Here is a 19,099-nt window from a genome sequence, read left to right as displayed (position 1 = left end):
GGCATCATTAAGATACTAGATGGGCAGGGGCTGAAGCAACATAACCATCAGTTGGAAGTTGGACTGAGAGAGCATCATAATTCTGATGCCTGCCCTCTTCTCCCTTCTCTCTTTGACCCCTCCCCATCCATCTTCTGGGGCTAAAGTAAGTGACAGAAGACCCATGGCGAAGATGCTAGAAAGAGCTGAGCAGAGCATTAGCCCCCAGCTAGGGGCTTAGACCAGTGATGGACTCCAACATGAAGAGAAACCCATGCTGATTGTACAGCTTAGTCCACACAACAGGAACAGAAGTCTTCTATAGAGCCAGGGTCACATCTCACCAAGTCAACAACAGCAAGTTCCTAAATCATCCCTGTCCCCATTAAGAAGGGCTAAGGAAGCATTTTAGACCAAGGTTGTACCTGAGCGGAGCTGGGGAAGGGATAAGCCAACTGAATACCAGGCACTGCTAAAGACTTCTAATGTCACTAATCTCATTCTGTCGCTGAAACTGCAGGCAGAATACTGCACACAGTGGGCTTGTAAATATTTGCTGAATGAAAAAAATAAGTAAATAAATGGGTAGATAAAATTTGTAAAACCCAGGAAACTAAGTAACAAATGATCAGTATTTTCAAAAATTGCTGTTACCTCTTCAAAATAAAGATTTTTTTTAACCAAAAATAATGGCGAAAATAAAATATTTACCTTCATTTATGTCAATGGCCATTACATCTATTTAAGTTTCCTACTGGGAATCCTAATAAACATTTAAGCCAACCTTGCCAGTTGGTACTTAGAGAGAATTAAGCACTGGATTACAAGAATGGTTTCTTCGGAAGCTTTGAAGTCTACTGTTTTAGGCTGTATGATCACAGGAATGTCTCATCCACTTCCCTTTCTCCTTTATTTTCTAATCTTTTGTTAAAGAAAAGTAGCTATAAACATGCCAACCTGTGTTGCTATAATGATTTTCTTAGTTAACACTGTAGTTAAGGTTACATACAGACTTTTACTGTAATCCCCTTCTTTACCAGTTCCCAAGGTTTTGAACACATCCCCTCAGCCTAAAGCTTTCCAGTCTTTGTTCCTCATTCAGATAAACTTTAAACTTGGCCTGCTCAGCTGCTTCTGAGAAGAGAGAAAACAAGAGGTGTAATGTTTTGCCCATGAGCGTTAGAAAGACTAACTTACAAAAGTTGACATATTCTTCACGGCTGCTCGTTATTTGGGAAAGACGTCATCATTCAGGGAATTATCACAGAATCAAAAGACCAGGAGAGAAGAATCAGGTGATGTCTGAAAGCCAATTTGGATCTTTTGACTGAACCTACTCAGATATCTTCACAATTTCAAAATGTCTGAAAAGCAGTCTATTGATAGATGGTTATCCCATATGCTAGAATTATCTACTCGGGACGAATACCATTAAATGTGAGCTTTTTTATGCTCTTCAGGGTAATACTAGATAGGTAATACTATTCAGTGATTTAGTTTGGTATAAAAATTAATACTTGGTTCAAAAAAAATTAAAAAAAAAAAAAAAGGGGGCGCCTGGGTGGCGCAGTCGGTTAAGCGTCCGACTTCAGCCAGGTCACGATCTCGCGGTCCGGGAGTTCGAGCCCCGCGTCGGGCTCTGGGCTGATGGCTCAGAGCCTGGAGCCTGTTTCGATTCTGTGTCTCCCTCTCTCTCTGCCCCTCCCCCGTTCATGCTCTGTCTCTCTCTGTCCCAAAATAAATAAAAAACGTTGAAAAAAATTTTTTTTAAAAAATTAATATTCGGTTCATTAATGGTTACAAAATCAAAACTTCCTTAAGTTTTTGAATTTACCCCACAAACCTTACAAGCCTAACACATTTCAGCAAACATTTTTAAAGTCCTTAGATTAATTTGTCCATTTACAGATTTAACTAAATGCCTTAAAATATTTTTAACTATATTTATAAATTCAATATATTCCCTTTTCCTTTAAATATATTTTCTGGCTTAATAAACTCTTCCAAAGTGTTTAATAAATCATGCAAATGTCATAAATTGAACATAAAATTTTAATTCTAAACCAATTATTCAATTCCACGTGTAAAACTTGAATTATAAATCTGGGATTCACCCTAAGAAGCCAAATTCTCTTAAACAAATTGCAAACACTTAAAATGCCAAACATGTACAGATCTCTTTATGCAAAAGTATTAATACTATGGGTTTGAATTTTTATAAACAGTATATATTGAATTCTGTATTGAGGGGGACTTAAAAGTTGTTTATTTGCTAACAAGTAAGTCTTCCCAAGCAAATTTGGAGCATACCTCCTAAGGCACTCAAGACCCTTGACCCTTCTGTCATGTTAATGGTTCTTCTTTCCTAAGTCACTTTTCTCCATTTCCTTCTTCTTTTCTAAGTTCTAGTGCTTGCTGGCCACCAACACAAAATCCAGAATTAATGCTAACTTCTTAATGAGGAGAAATTTAGCCATTCTAGGAAAGCTTCTCCTGATTGGGCTTGTCCAAGGAAGTCTTATCTTTCTCATCCCAAAAGTCCTATCAAGCTTAGCAACTAAAATCCAAGTGGCCTCTGAGTATCTGGTGTCATTACTAATGTTTGTTCCTCCTCTAGAATGCATAAATAAAGTAAGATTTTTTTTTCTAAATAGCACTTATTTTCCTTCCAGGTTAATTAGGTGTAAAGTTTCCTCAGGACAAAGATCATAACTTTTACTCTCTTTTTAACTCCACACTTGGAATTATCTCTAACAATGTTTCTGCTGGTTTGTGTGGACCCAGAAATCATACTTGTCGCCTACATGGTGTTGTCTTTTGAGAACAGGTGTAGTAAATTAAAGATAGGTGGAGATTTTTTGCTACTCATCCTACTGAAAGTTGGGGAGTCTATTTTCCTCGCCCTGAATCTGGGCTGACAGTCATCACTCACTTGAGTAACAGAGGCATGATAGAGAAGGATAGAGATAGAGTCCTGGACCAGCTCCAGGACTAATCTTTAAAAAGACTGATAGCTTCTGCATTGCCCTCTTGGAGCTCTGAGCCACCTACTACGAAGTCTGACTTCTTTGAGGCTGCTATAAAGTGAAGAAGCTCAAGACCAGTGAAGAAATCGTTTGTAGGTGCTAGCCAACAGTCACCATCACTACCACACACTTGAATCCTCTTGGACATACAGTTCAGTTAAGACTTCCGATGACTTTAGCTGGCATCTGACTGCAACTGCCTGAAAGACCCCAAGCAAGAACCATCCAGCTGAGCACAGTCAATCCACAGAAATATGAGAGATAATTATAATAAATTGTTTTTGTAAGCCACTATATTGTGGAATGGGTTTTACTAGGCAGCAATAGATAAGTGGCATAGCAGATAATCATGACTATGGTTCTAAACCTGAGCCTTTGGTGTTACTTGTGTTTAGTTGTTGAAATACATTACAGTCTTAAAGTATGTCCAGAGAAACTTTTGACATCCAACAGCATCTGACAAGTGTTTAGGAGTTCAGTAATCTGGAGCATGTCAGGATATCCCCTTTAAAATAAAGGACAAGGTGTATGGAGTGCCTGGCTGGCTCAGCTGGTTAAGTGTCCAACTCTTGATTTCAGCTCAGGTCACCATCTCACCATTCATGAGTTTGAGCCCTGCATCAGGCTCTGTGCTGACAGTGTAGAGTCTGCTTGGGATTCTCTCTGTCCCTCTCACTCTGCCCCTCCCCATCTCTCTCTCTCTCTCTCTCTCTCTCTCTCTCTCTCTCTCTCTGTCTCTCAAAATAAGTAAACTTAAAAAATTTGTAATGTTTCAATAAATACATAAAATAAAATGAAATAAAATAAAATAAAATAAAGGATAAGTTGTTGCATCTTGCATACCCTATGGCTAAGGAAAAGACATAGTGCTTAGTGACCCATTTTGAATTTTGGAGGTAGCACATACTGCTCTTAGGAATACCACTCTGATTTAGTTGTTGGACAGCTTGAAAGACTGACAATTTCTAATGGGAGCCCAGAGCAAAAAGAAGGCTCAGCAGCAAATACAGTCTGCATTACAAGATATCCTACCCTTCAGACTATATAACCCAACAAATTCAATGGCACTAGGGGTACTCATGGTAAATACGTGGAACCATGGTGAACACAACTGTGAGGTCTATGGGAAATGACAATACAAAAGCTACAGTAGAGAGACACTTCAGATTTTGGAGTGAGACTATCTTCCATGGCAGAAACTATACATTTTGCAAAGTAGTTCCTAGCTGCTATTAAGGTCCAATGGAGATTAAATCTCTAACCAAATGGCTAAGTGTTGCAGCCCATTACCAATTGATATTTCCAGATCTACCAAGTTGTAGAGTCAGACAAGTGCAGCAACAATCTATCATACTATGGAAATGGTACAAAATCAAGACCAAGAAAAGTGAGAAAATATAAAAAAGCTCCATGAACAGGATTTCTGAATCCCACACCACTTACTTCTGCTGCATTGCTGCCTAAACCTCAATTCACACATAACATCTTGTTGAGGGGATGGGAAATATTCCTAAAGCCAGCTGATGGAAGAGGAAAAATCTTAGACCTGGTTCATAGCTGAGTCAGAACAATATGTTGATATAAACTGAAAATGGACTCCTACTGCAATGTAGTCCTTCTTTGAGAGTGCCATATATGTCATTTGTGAGGCACAATCCTTCCAATGGACAAAGCTGGGAGCAATATTTTGATTTTTTTACTTTTTATGTAATAGAAAAGTAGCTTGAAAAGGATATATATATTATATCCTTATATATACATATATATGTATATATGTATTATAGGAAATATATACATATATACCTATCTATTATATATATATATATATATATATATATATATATATATATACACACACACACACACACACACACACACACATTAGAAAATGGGTTGGCTTGTTGCTCAGGGCATGGAAGGAGCAAGTTTGGAAGATTAAAGAGAAAAAAAAAGTCTAGGGAAGAAGCACACAATGGACCCACTGAAGTGGGTACAAAGTGGAAACAAATCTCATGCTACTGCCCACCAGAGAGCATCCAAGTCAGGGGAGACACTCAACAATGAGGCTGATTCATCCTGTGACTCAACCTCAGCCAGTCTCCCTCCTCTACCACCCCCATGCTTGCACAATAGGGTCAAGAATAGAATCACCATGGTGGCAGGAATAGAGGCTATGAGTGTTCCCAGTGGTATGGTATGAGTCCCCACTCACCAAGGCCAAACTAGCTGCTGCTACTGAACACTCAGCCTGTCAAAGTGTTAACAACCTGAGACAAAGCCCTTGATAAAGCGGCAGAGTTTGAGATCATCCAGACACTTAATGTCAGGTTGATTACATCAGACCCCTTTCACCCTGGAGAAGGCAATGATTCATCATTACTGCAATTAATACTTACTCCCAAATGGCTTTAATTTTCTTGTCTGCCATGTCTCTGTCAGCACCACTATTCAAAGGCATATAGAATGCTTGATTTACTGTCATAGGATTCCCATATAATATCACTTCAAATCAAGAGACCCATTTTACAGGGAAGGGTGTGCAACAACTGATGTATGACTGAGGGATCCATTACTTCTACCACATAGTACATCACCTGGTAGCAGCCAGCCTACTGGAACAATGGAATTGCTTGCTTACTAAAGGCTCAACTGCAGCGCTAACTCGAGACAAAGGCCTATACGGAGTTGGCACACTGCCCCCTAAAATCAAATATAGGAGCTAAACAAACAGCTGTGCTTTGCCCCCCAAAGCTAGAATAAACAGGTCTAGACATCAAAGGGTAGGAGTAAGATTTGCCCCCTCTCACTATCATTCACAGTGGTCTACATACAGAATGTATGCTTCCTGTCCCCACATCTTTAGGTTTGACAGGATTAGAGGTCCTGGTACCACTGCTTCCACTAACAGAAACAGTAGGAGTTCCATTAGCCTGGAAGCTATGACTGATGCGTGTTACTTTGGGTTCCTCTTCCCAGTGACCTAGCCAGCAAAGAAAGGAGCACTTTGAAGATTCAATGGCAAATTGGTCTTAATATGTGGTGCAATTAGGGGTTAGACTGGATCAGATGCTCTTTGTGCCCTGTTTCACTTCCTCTTGATCTTCTGATTCCATTTGCAATTGTGGCTGTGGTGACAGTCACATAGCAGAGGGGTGAAGAGTTCCGATATTGACCACATCTTGCCTCAAGCATGTCTTTGACTTGCCATTGTATTTTTCTGATACTAAAGGAGTGGGACACCTACAGGTATTTACTGGGCATGTATGCTTGCATTGCCCAAGTGCTGGAGAGTTAACCTCCCTGAAGCAACACTCAACCAATAGGAGATGGAAGCCAATGGACAAGTGCTTCCAATTGCTGACTCCTGGGATCACTTCCCAAGTAAACTACCTAACTGCAAATTTTTTTCTCAGGCTCTGGTCTCCTGGGTAACTCAAGCTAAGAAGAAAATCAGTGAGAGTCAACATAGGTCTTGCAAATAAGATAGAAAGTGATTCAGATTAACAATAAAAGCTTTTATTCTACAAACACATCAGTTTCAAGGGCAACAGAAAACATCAGTTTTGACTCATTCTACCCTCCTCCTACCATAAACCAAAATATACTCCTTTGCAAATTCTTCCTCAGAAGAATTAATAATAATTCAGAAGTTAATAAAGAGAAATTATTATAGAAAAGAGAGCAGATTTGTGTTTGTTTTCTGTTCCTCCTGCAAATTACCACAAACTTAGTAGCTTACAGCAAAGCAAATGTGTTATCTTATGAGTCCTGTAGGTTGAAAGTTCAACACATGTCATTGGGCTAAAATCAAGGTGTGAGCAGGGCTGAATTCTCTTCTGTAGGCTATAGGGAAGACTCTACTCCCTAACATTTTCCAGCTTCTAAAAGCTTCCCACATTCCTTGGCTCATAGTCCCCTTCCTCCATCTTCAAAGCCAGCAATGGCACGTTGAGTTCTTTTTATATTACATCACTCTGACCTCCTCTTCAATCTCCTTCTTCTACTTTGAAAGACCTTTGTGATTACATTGAGTCTACCCAGATTTTGCAGATTTCCCTGTGCTAAAACCACCAAATTAACAACCCTAATTCTACCTGCACTCTTAATTCTCCTTTGCTGTATTCATAGGTTCCAGAGATTAGGATATGGACATCCTTGGGAGTAGGATAGAAGACATTATCCTACCTATGACAATAGTAAAGAAAAAGAGAGTTTATAGATTTTCTTTAAGTCTACCTTCATATTTATTTTAGACCTGAACTGTTATTTAAGATAATAGAACTTCAATTTTTTGGTTATAATTATATTGACTTATAACATTTGATTACATCAGGCTAGCAAGTCCATTTTCATTTTATAGGTGAACAGAATTGGATATGAAAAACAAAAGAAAGGACAAAAATAAATGTAAGACAGTGAGAGGGAAGGAAAAAGGAGGAAGGAAGAAGAAAGAGGGAGACAAACAACTTTTATTTTATTTTTACTTATGGAAAGTGTGCTTAGTTACTGAACCAATGAGGTCATTAGGTTGGTGTGATGGTTAATTTTATGTGTCAACTTGACTTGGGCTAGGGGATGGATAACCAGATAGTTGATAAAACATCATTTTTGAGTATGTCTATTAGGTTGTTTCTGGAAGAGATTAGCATTGGATGCAGTAAACTGAGTAGAGAGAGTTGCCCTCCCCAATGTGGGAAAATATTATCCAATCCACTGGGGCCTAGATGGAACAAAAAGGCAAAGGACAAATTCTTTCTCTCTTCTCAGGCTGGGACATGAGAGCTCCTGACCAATTCTTACAAGAAAGCTCTTAAATATATCTCTATGTATTCTAACAAGTTTGTTTCCTAAAGAACCCTAATATAGTTGAAGAATACTGTCTGAAGAGGAAGAACCTGATTGCTTGAAGTTAATAATCTCCTTGCCACTCAAAAGCTCTGATGACAGATTTTGGTCATCACAGCTAGTCAAAAATCTAGTCAAGTTGAACTTTCACTAGCACTCTTTGTTAATTATAATTTAAATTATTTGCACATTGCAGGTTTTCCAGCTCAAATTTTCTTGAAACAACTCATATTCTTCTTGATCCTGATAATATGGACAATGCTGAAGAGTCAATGGCAGACCATAACATCCTTTGGGAAAATAAATGGGCATTAACAGATAAAATGTATCTTACAGGCATCTTCAGTAATTAGCATTCATTGTTCTTGTGTGAATCGTTCATATTTCATAACCTCCCAAATCTGATCTGTACAATTAAATGTGATAAAATGTTTCAATTGACACCATGTAATATTGTATTTTACTATTGATCGCAATCCACGTGATTAAGGTTAATTCTGCAAGACACATTTCTTTTGAACCAGTAAATCCAACAAAAGTGATAAAGAAATGGCAGGGAGGTGACATCCTGAATATGCATTTGGCACTTCAAAACAAATGGATTGTTAAAAAGTTATTTGAGATTAGTTGAGCATGGGTAGGTATTTATTGCTTTCTTCTTGGCCAGAAAATTGTTAGAGAAATAAGACTAATGGTAAAAATATTTCCTCTCATAAAGCATAATCATCTTTTCTTGAGAAGATTGGTTTTAAAAGGTCCTAGTGCTTTTAGATATTGTGTCTTTTCCATTATGCCAAATATCAGTTTACTTCAGGAAGTCAGTAATATGAACTATGATATATTTAGTACAGAGAACTAAAGAGAAAACTGGAACCAGAAAGATAGTTCAGGAAGGGAAGTCAGTGCTTATGCCATTCCCTACCTAATTTGGTACTTTGAATTCCTTTTGCGACTAAATTCCCACTCCTGAAGACATCTGTTCCTAGAAAAGCCTTCCCTCTGCCTAACTCTCAAATTATTTCCTATTTTGATTGTTCTGATCTCTACTGGCAAAGAGATCTATTGATGTTCAAAAACATTAAGGCAAATAGTTAGGAGGCAGATTTACAATCGATCATACTTGTGAACAGGAATTGAGGGAGACTTCCTATAAGAAAAAGTAGGTAAATCTGGTAATTTGTGGGGTTTTTTTATGATTTGGGGGTGGAGAAGGTCACTGTTGGGAACTGTACATATGTATTATATAAGTGGACTCCTCTTATATATTATATTATAATTTTATATTATTAATTTCATGATTTTATATATTATAATTTATAATTTTATATTATTAGTTTTCTCAGAAGAAATGAAGGTAAAATAGGTAATGTATTGCAATATGCTGAAAATGATGCAAGTTGTCCTCTTTTCCTATGTCTCCTTAATATAAGCAGTAATTAAAAGCTTTTGGGGAAAAAAGTGACTATATTAAAAAAATTCATCATCAATGACAAAAAGTCACAGACAATGTCTAGAGACAATACACAGACAAAATTGCTCTCTTTTGATGTTTTATTTTTCATCATACCCATTAAAGAAATTCTGACACATGAAGTCTTTGTTACATAGTTGTCCACCAAATTCTAGTGAATAACCTTCGAAGGAAAAATATCTAGGGCACAACAGTTAGAACCCCATAATGAAGAAATTTATGTTACTCAGAAGACAGCAACTTAAGTAATTTGCTTACATCTGTATAGTGCTCTGGCCACAGAACTCTTTGATATCCACAATCTCATTTGACTTTCACAAACTCCCTATGAACTTGGTATTGCTAGGGAGGCACCTCTGACCATCCATATTGACTGAAGAAAAAACTGTACTCAAGAAGTCTTAGTACTTACCAAGTAAGTGAGCATTTGAACATTAAACTATGTTTTATCCAACTCACTAGGTAACTCCTCAAAGAACTCATTAGCTAAAGACACAATAGGAATTGAAAATGTAAACACACCTCAAAAAGGCTTAAATAAAATTCATATAAAACTAACCTCTAATGGGCTATAATGTGCTGTTTTGTATGTAGCTATTTAATTCCCCCCCTTAAGATAAAAAATAATTTCCTTTATGAAATACTTGTCATATTGTATAGCTTTATCCTGTAAAACCACTGTATTCACCATGTTATGTCTGGAGTAAGTTTTAGAAAGAGAGTTCTTTAAACATAAGTGATAGGAAATTATACTGCTGTGCATTTACTTGCTTTAATTAATCACAGCTTATGACTGGTGTGTCTGGCTGGCTCAGTCTGTTAAGTCTCGGACTTTGGCTCAGGTCACCATCTCAGAGTTCGTGAGTTCAAGCCCCATGTTGGGCTCTGTACTGACAGCTCAGGGCCTGGAGCCTGCTTTGGGTTCTGTGTCCCCTTCTCTTTCTACCTCTCTCCCCGCTCTCTCTCCCTCTCTCTGTCTCTCTCAAAAATAAACATTAAAAAGAAACCATAGCTTATTACTAATGCAAACATGAAGCATATCTTAATACCAATACTGACATCTGTCATAATATCTGCATTGTATATAAGAAATTTTCTGTATGTAAAGATTTTTTTTATTTTTATTTTTTTAGAGAAAGAGCACAAGTGGGGCCAAAGGGCAGAGAGACAGAGAGACAGACAGAGAATCTTTAAAAAAATATATTTTTAATGTTTATTTTTGAGACAGAGAGAGACAGAGCATGAGTGGGGGAGGGGCAGAGAGAGAGGGAGACACAGAATCAGAAGCAGGCTCCAGGCTCTGAGCTGTCAGCACAGAGCCCAACACAGGGCTCAAACTCGTCAAATGCGAGATCATGACCCAAGCCAAAGTTGGACGCTCAACATATTGAGCCACCCAGACGCCCCGAGAGAGAGAAAGAATCTCAAGCAGACTCCATGATTAGCGTGGAACCCCATGCAGGGGCCTGACTCCATGACCCTGGGGTCATGACCTTAGCCAAAATCAAGAGTTGCCCACTCAAGGGGCTCCTGGGTGGCTCAGTCAGTTAAGCGTCCAACTTCGGCTCAGCTCATGATCTCACAGTTTGTGAGTTTGAGCCCCGCATCAGACTCTGTGCTGACAACTCAGAGCCTGGAGCCTGCTTCTCCCTCTTTCTCTGCCCCTCTCCTGCTTGTGCTCGGTTTCTGTCTCTCAAAAATAAATAAACCTTAAAAAAAAAAAAGAGTTGGCCACTCAACCGAGCCACCAGTACCCCCCATAAAGATACCTATTTTCACGTAGTCCCATTTCTATTAGAATGGCCAAATTAAGAGGAAAGTTGTTTCCATTTCCAAACATCTCCATGTTAAAAAATATTTGTATATTATTATTATTTACCCTTTTGTGGTTTTGAGAGTTTTCAATTGAGAATATTACCAAATTCCAGTCAGTCAAAGCACTAAAAAATAAGCATGGCTCTCTAGGACTGATAATAATAAATTCCATCTAATAAGTACCTGTCATGTACCAGGTACGTACACAAGTTACTTCACTTGATCCTTATACCTTCAGGAACAAACTCTCAGATGTTATTATTCCATTTCATAGATGAGAAACCTAGAGAGCACATGTAATATATCCAAGAATATACAGCTTAATAATGGTGGAATTAGCATTTGAGCAGGTCCAGTAACTCATAATTCTTAAACTACTCATTTAAATGACAAAGGATGTTATCATTTCAAGAATTATTATAGAAGGTTTAATAAGAAAGAGTCTTACTTACCTTGATATTAAAATACCATTACTATAACCAACCCAGTTACACTGAATTTCTCTGCAAGTATCTCTTACACACATTGAAACTATCCAATCTTCTTAAAAGATAGCCTGTTCTGTCAATATTTTGCTTAAATGATAAAACACAAAAGAACTTTCAAACATTGTATTCAAAACTGTATAACAGTAGGCAAGAAATATTTTGGCACACGCATCTTATACACAATATTGGCAGATAACATTAAACTGCATCTTGTTGTAGTGAATCACACAGATATTAAACAGGATTATCCATTGAAAAGAGACACAACTCTTCTTTCAAATCATGGTAGACCAATCAAATGACTGCCTGAAATTCCATAGCGATTTACTCTAAGCAAGATAAAACATGACTAGTGCCCAGAACCATCAAATTAAAATTTAAAATTATAATAGTCTCAGCACACAGTTGTAGGAGACAGAGACGGAAGGTACAGCTTAGTAGAATAAGCGATCAGAAGTCTCCCTTCCAAAGATTTTTTTTTTTTCAGATTTAGAAAGAATGAAGAAATTAGTAATGGGTTTTTGACTCACAGTGAATCGTGGGTCCAATATTGTGGCAGGCATATGTCCCAAGAGAGGAGCATAGAGGCGTAACCGCCCCTCCGCAGCCACTCTACAGTTGTACTTTCCTCCTGGTGGGTCAAGGGGCTTCTCTCCTGAACAGCTCTGAAGGCAGGCTGTTAACTGGCCTTGCCTCGAGTTCTCCCCAGCTGGGAGACCACCGCAGCCTCCAACAGACTGGACTCTAGGCTGATTTTAGTTGGAGATCCTGGAGGCAACACTGGATCCCAGAGCAGACCAAAAGGGGAAAGGGGAAAGACGGGTGGGACAGATGACCTAGGTTCAAATCCCACCTCTGCCCCAGTCTTCTGCATCCTTAGAGAAATTACCCAGCCCCTGGGACTATCTGTTTGCCAATCTGCAAAATAGAGTTTGACTAATATAAACATAAATGGCATCGTGAAGATTAGCCGCAGTAATGCCACAGGACTGGTACAGTGCCTTGACATAGTGCGTTCTCGATAACTCTTCCCTCCTCCCTTCCTTTCTTCCCACACATCTGTGAATACACCCAGGGCTCCTCCTATCTCCTGGGTGATACGGGAAGCTTTAGAGAAAGCACTTCTCTGTCATTGTTTGCACTCCTCAACCTCCTCATTTGGCTCCATGTCCACTTTTGCAGTTTCCCTGAAGAAGGGGTTTTGAATGGAGAAGTGAGAACCGGTAACCCTCCTGCTCAGTCTTTTCGTGGAGCCCCAGGGTCATTGTGAGCAGGCCTGGGGAGGCTTTTTTCACTGATGCCAAACTAAATGATGCATTAAATTGGGTGAGGTCTGCCTTCAGGTGAAGATGAAAAGGCCCCTGGCTGCCCTAGGAGAGAACATTTCCTCTGGGATGTTTTCAGCTGCACTTTTCCATTACACATTAAATAGCTCAGGTGATAAGGACTTTATGTGAATAACCCCCTGAACCAGCCCAGCAGCCCCATGTCACTTTCTGCTACAGAGAAAGAGAGAAGGGAAGACTGTGCAAGAAGAGATGCGTTAGCTTTCCTTTCAATTTTTTTTTCCCTTCTTCATTCCCCCTTTGGAAGGAAAGAAAATACAAGCACAAAGAAGGTACCACTTATTTCACCAAAACTTCAAAAGACGCCAAATCCAGGTCTCCAGGTAAGTTTCTGGAGCATTCCAGTAACCTTTGATTATAGTTCCAATTAGGATAAGTTTTGCTAAAATGAGTTAGGTATTTCTACGTGTCTGCCATGGTCACATAATAGAGACAATCAGTCATTTGCTGTACACATCAGCGGAGGACCCAGGGAAGACTGAGAAGATGTGGGACTCCATCTCTCCAAAAGGTCAGAGGGCAGATAATTTCACAATAAAGGGCAGTGAGATTTGGACCTCAAGGTTATGGGAGAAACCTTGCTATCTGATCAGAGTGCAAATTGCTCTAAGGTTTGGCTGTCAATCACAGCAGAATAAGTAGACCATTATATTTTACTGTCTGCTGCTTGCATAGACTAAATGAGAGCAGTTTGTATACGTTTGATCATTTTTTGGTACTTGTGCTGTTAAGAAAAAAAATGAACATGGCATATATCCACTTTGGTCATGAGAGCGTCAAATATAAAGAAAATCGAGAGAATACTTTTTAAAAATCATGTTTTAAAAACCTTCCCGGGCTATATAACAGATAAAGCAGTTTTTGGAACCATACACATATAGAATACAGAAATTAGCCACACAAATATGGATACTGCCTACCTATCAGCTTATATATTTCTAGAAATAAGTGGTATAGCAAGATATAAGTGCAGGTCTGTCTAAACTCTACCTCATATGGATGTTGTGAAAATGAAACATAACAAACTCTGCAAAGTAACTTAGAGCGTTGCCTGGCATGTAATAAGCACTCCATAGAGGAGTCCCTCTGCCAGTACACACAGACACTTCATTTTCACCTTACCCACAGGGCTTTCCTCACTCCACACCCCACAGCCAGCCAATTGACACAGGGGCCCAACAACGGTTAGCCATCTGCAAGTAGGAATGACAGAAGAATGGACAAAGATGAGGCTATCGAGAAAGGAAGAAATAATTTTTAAGGCGTGCTCCCTGGAAAAACAACAAGCCTCTGTGATAGCCTATGTGAGCACGAAACAAGGTACATCGAAAAAGACACCAGGTAAGGGCAATGGTATTGGCTTGGCGGCAGGTAAGGAAATTACAGGATGCAGCATTCAGCTTTGCTCTGCCAAATGCTAGAGCCCAGCTCCAAGTCGCCTTTTCTGTAAATGAAGGTCGTAGGTGAAAAGGTGATAGTCAAAGCCCTGAGTGGGTCTCTGACAAGAATAAAAACAAGGTCTCCCCTTTGTTTGCCTTGGGATATGGCTGTATTTCCTTATGACCAAACCCTGTCTGACTTGTACACTGTATAATTTCCCTACTTTTTTTCCCCAAAATGACTCACAAATGCTATATTATTTTACCCTACGCAAATTGCTTTCCATAAACCCAGAGGAGAAAAAAAGTGCTCAGCGCCATCATTATAAACACGACACATCTGTTTTTAATAACTGAAGAAGTATAACAAAACCTTGACTTGGGGGGGAACATCCAGAGTTTTATCCTGAAGAAAAATTGTATCCATCTGGTCCCAAGAGAGCTGGTTTTTGCATTAAGTGATATTTGTTGGTTGGGTGATTGGAGAGTGGGAGTGAGGAAAAGGGGGAAGTTGTTAGATCCAACACTTATCCTTAAGTGGAGTTAGTTTCTAAAAATGTAGCATCCAGAAACTGGTGAGTAATCCTTCTTCGTAGTGCAATATTATGTCACCAGATCTGCTGATCCACTGCACAATAAAATTAATCCTCCATTCTGCAAATGCCGGTGATATGGCAATCACAGATGTGCTGAAACAGAAGTGTTCATGCCAGGCAGAGTTCACGAGACACAGACGTAGCCGGTTGCCGAGTTTCTAGTCCACCCTTGACTCCAAGCCCACAATATCTGAAGAGGGGAGGAGGCTGAGGTTTCATTAGACAGCCTTCCAATTCTATTTCCTACATCCCCCAGAGTTGTTACTGCACATTTTAAATTTCCCACCAATCTGGCAATATAGGAATTATGAATATGGTATGGGACAGGGGTGTGGGGGCAGAGTAAATAGGTAAGGGAGAAGAGCTGACATTTCTGGGCATGTGCACTACGCTAGGCAACCTAGATGTAAAATTCCCTCAGACCCCATGGAACTGGTGTTACATGCGTTACACAGCTATCCAGGGACAAAGCTTTATTTGGGACCCAAATCTGTGCAACTCCCAAGCTCTCTTCCATTATACCGTGCTGATCCAATCATCATATGGTCTATGCTTAAATTCTCCTTCATAATGATCCCTATTGATTTCCAAAAGGGGTGCACTAGGAATTTAAGGTCAATATAGTTGAATAGTCATAGCAATGGCAAACTAAAGCAAGCTAGCCTTAAATGACAGGTCCAGCCCCTTATGGCTGTCCATGACTATTCCATGATATCAGCAGTGGCCTTCTTCAGAACCTGGCCACATGCCCATGGGATCAACACCCAGCCCCTCAAATCTTGAGGAAGGAGATTCTAATTGGTTGAACCTGGGCACTTTGTGGTTAGGGATAGACAAGATCCCTTGACTGATGGTCTACCAAGACCACATGCCATGCAAAACTGGGTTGCTGTTACCAGAAAGCCCAAATAAAAGATATTCACTGGAATGGTACTATAGAAACCTGCAATTACCTTGTCCATTATTTAAATTTTTATTATCTCTCTCCAACTAGAATGTAAACTCTGTGAGGGCAGGGAAGGGAAGTAGTCTAGTTTTGCTCCTCTCTGAAACCAAACAAGTAGCACAGAGCCTTATACGTAGAAGGGACCCAATAAATATCTGTTACTGGAACGGACCAGGCAAGATCCACATAGCGCCTGAAGTCTCATTATAAGACACTAAACAAATAGAGCTTGGCGCTTACTTAAAACCCAGTGATTTATTAAAACATACTCTTCTATCAGTTGAACCTCAAAATTAAACATGAATCCTAGAAGACCCAACTACAGCAAGGAGAAAATTACCCAAGCACTGACTTTAGCTCCTTCACAGAAACAACACTCACCAATTTCTCATGCTTGGCTAGCCAGTCACCCTATCAGATGAGCTATAGCACCTCCCATTAAACATCCTTATAATTTTAATTAAGTACCCTTTATTTTTAAGTAGGTCAAGAATCATATCTACCAAATACAATGCTATATCTCCATTTCATGTATTTATGACTCCCTTAGCTTGTGTCTCAATACCACAGAAGAAAATCTTTTAATTAGAAGCATGATACATTTTTAAAATGGAAATTAGGAATCTGGGATTTCCTCTAACTCATTTTTACCAGCCCCAAACCCCTTAAAAATGTCATTTTTGTGTCTTGTCTCATTGCATTTATCAGAAGCTCTTTGAGTTCAGAGACAGTGCCTACCTTATTTCTCATTATATCTTGAACACCTAGTCAGTGCCCAGCACATAGTTGGCACTAAATAAATAGCTGTTGTTGGGGCGCCTGGGTGGCGCAGTCGGTTAAGCATCCGACTTCAGCCAGGTCACGATCTCGCGGTCCGTGAGTTCGAGCCCCGCGTCAGGCTCTGGGCTGATGGCTCGGAGCCTGGAGCCTGTTTCCGATTCTGTGTCTCCCTCTCTCTCTGCCCCTCCCCCATTCATGCTCTGTCTCTCTCTGTCCCAAAAATAAATAAACGTTGAAAAAAAAATAAATAAAAATAAATAAATAGCTGTTGTACTTAATAAATACTTAAATAAATAATGAATAAATAAATCAAAGTGTCTTTTCTTTACATCGGTTTCAATTAAATGCATCCAATGTTAATTCCATGGGAATTAACCAGCAGGCCACTATTGGGAACCCAGAGGAAATGTGATATTAATGTTCTTGTTAGCCCATATAGTTATTTTTCCCTCAAAGACTCACTCTCAGTAAGATCTACAGTGAGAAAACAATACTAAGGAAGAACAGGTTGTCTCATGAAATAATTTGACTTGTTTAGCACCCCGCACAGCACCATTTGGTAAGTGACCTCGCTGGGGCAGGACCACATGAGGATTTTCATGAGCCTCAGCATTGCACCATCATGGCTCCCTTCCTCCATGAGAATAATTAAAAGTTATTCTTTAAGGAATAACTTTATAACTGTAAAGTTATACTTTACAACTGTGCTGGTGTAAAGATGAACCAGGCTGGACTCATTATTATATATTCATTATTATTATGTTCATTTTTTTCTTGTTTTAAACAACATTAAAATAAAAACATTTATGTGTCTGGACCATAGGCCCTATAAGGCACTGTGCCTAATGGGTAAGTGGGCCGGACTCTGGCCCTTGAGGGGACCATTTCCCCACCAGAACAAACTCACTTCCCCCCTTTCTTGATGGGGTACAGTTTCAAAGCAAGGAGCTGGTCCAGACTTTCTAGGTGGAGTTCTAATTCAGGAGGCCTCTCTTTTTCTTGTCTGATGAGAGCTAGATGCTAAGAGAGAAAATCCCTATCTGTACCAACTTTCCGCTGGGTCTTAATCATGCTGACTCTTACCTTTTCTGTTGCTAAGCTTTGGGAAAATTATGCCTCCCCAACACTATAGAGCCCTCCTCTTGTTTATGTAAAGACCCCAATTAAGCTAGAAATAGAATTTAGCACTGCAAACATTGTTTAAAAAATGTTAAGACATCCAGTCCAGTGCTCCTGTTCATTATTCTCTGCTGAAACCTAATATTAGTAGCAGCATGTACCGAGGACCTGGACCATGAATTAATAATGAAGCACTTGTACTGGAAAATATGTGAGCACCTAGTGACTTTATTTGGCAGGCACCCGGGGAGGGGGGAGGACAGAAGTTCACTGTCTTACACAGCACTTTCAGTGATAGTTCTGCGGGATAAAAGTAGTTATCGGTTATTTTGGAGGGATTACCTGCAGGGGAAAAGATAACTAAGCATTCATCTACCACCCACACTCCTCCCTGCTCTGCCATCACTGATACAGGGCTCCTCAGCACTGTTCTGACCTGAATCATTTCTTCTGTGGAACTTTCACTTTCCTCAAGCCTTTTGCTGCATCAGTGTTCTAACGCGTGCAATTTCAATGATTTCTTCGGCTGTTTTTTTTAATTCACCACAAGATTAAAAGCCCCATGAGGACAAAGAAAGAATTGTACAGAGGAGCAGTGTGGGATAGGGGTTGAGGACAAAGGTCTCAGATTAAATCAGATGTAGGCTGGAATCCTCTCTCTATAGACCACTACACGTTAGCTACACAATCTTGAGGAAATCATTTAACTTTTCTGAGCCTCAGTTTCTCCTCTGTAGAGGATGGGTCGGGGTAATAGCAATTACCTTTCTGGACTAAGGTAAGGATCAGGATGAATGTAGTAGGGCACCTAGTACAGTGTAGTTGCTGGTGGGCCTTTCATAAATTCTAGCTGATATCACTATTACCCTTTCCCCATCACCTTCTTTGCATCTCTACCATCTAGCATAGTAACGAGGAGATACTATGTTTGTCGTATAAACCATGTAACATATTTTACACGTAGTCCTTTGATCCAACAAGAATGGCTTAAGAGAGATTTGTTTTGTTGGGTTTGGTTTTTGACAAAATTCATTTTCACCTGAGTATCCTCCTTCCACTGCATCATCCCTGTCCCCCCACCCCTCCCACTCCCAGAGGCATCTTTGAATGCCTGATAACAACGTATCAGGGATGTTTTCCAATGGGTTTCTAATTCCTGATGGATTTTATTTACTTCCAGAGAGTTCAGAACATTCTCAGCCAGAGGGGAATCACAGCACCTATTGTAACAATGAAGCGAAAAGTAAACCTGAACGTCAAAATATGTTTGTGTACAGAAGGACCAAGCTTTTGGCTCTGTATGTGTTGC

The sequence above is a fragment of the Felis catus genome, chromosome C2 (assembly GCF_018350175.1).
Source record: "Felis catus isolate Fca126 chromosome C2, F.catus_Fca126_mat1.0, whole genome shotgun sequence".
In the NCBI taxonomy this organism is placed as follows: Eukaryota; Metazoa; Chordata; class Mammalia; order Carnivora; family Felidae; genus Felis; species Felis catus.
The sequence above is the reverse complement of the archived record's forward strand: the minus strand, read 5'-3'. Positions refer to the sequence as shown.